Below are 752 nucleotides of genomic sequence, written 5' to 3'. Positions count from 1 at the left end.
CGGAGCCAACTCACCACCAGGTAGTAGTCAGTTGACAGCTCCGCCCCTCTCTTCACCCGAGTGTCCAAAACATGCGGCCGCAGATCAGATGAAACGACAACAAAGTCGATCATTGAACTGCGACCTAGGGTGTCCTGGTGCCAAGAGCACATATGGACACCCTTATGTTTGAACACGGTGTTCGTTGTGGACAATCCATGATGAGCACAGAAGTCCAACAACAGAACACTGCTTGGGTTCAGATCAGAGGGGCCATTCCTCCCAACCACACCCCTCCAGGTCTCACGGTCATTGCCTACGTGAGCGTTGAAGTCCCCCAGCAGAACAAGGGAGTCCCAAGGAGGTGCACTCTCCAGTAACCCCTCCAAGGACTCCAAAAAGGGTGGGTAATCTGAACTGCTGTTCGGCGCATAAATGCAAACAACAGTCAGAACCCGTCCCCCCATGCGTAGGCGGAGGGAGGCTATCCTCTTGTTCACCGGCGTAAACCCCAATGTAGAGGCACCAAGATGGGGGGCAACAAGTATGCCCACTCCTGCTTGGCGCCTCTCACCGTGGGCAACTCCAGAGTGAAAGAGTGTCCAACCCCTCTCAAGAAGACTGGTTCCAGAGCCAGAGCCGTGCGTTGAGGTGAGCCAGACTATTTCTAGCCGGAACCTCTCAACCTCACACACCAGCTTAGGCTCTTTCCCCACCAGAGAGGTGACATTCCAAGTCCCGAGAGCCAGCTTCTGTAGCCAAGGATTAGACCG

This window comes from Kryptolebias marmoratus, linkage group LG18 (genome assembly GCF_001649575.2).
Source record: "Kryptolebias marmoratus isolate JLee-2015 linkage group LG18, ASM164957v2, whole genome shotgun sequence".
Lineage (NCBI taxonomy): Eukaryota > Metazoa > Chordata > Actinopteri > Cyprinodontiformes > Rivulidae > Kryptolebias > Kryptolebias marmoratus.
This window is presented reverse-complemented; position numbering follows the sequence as displayed.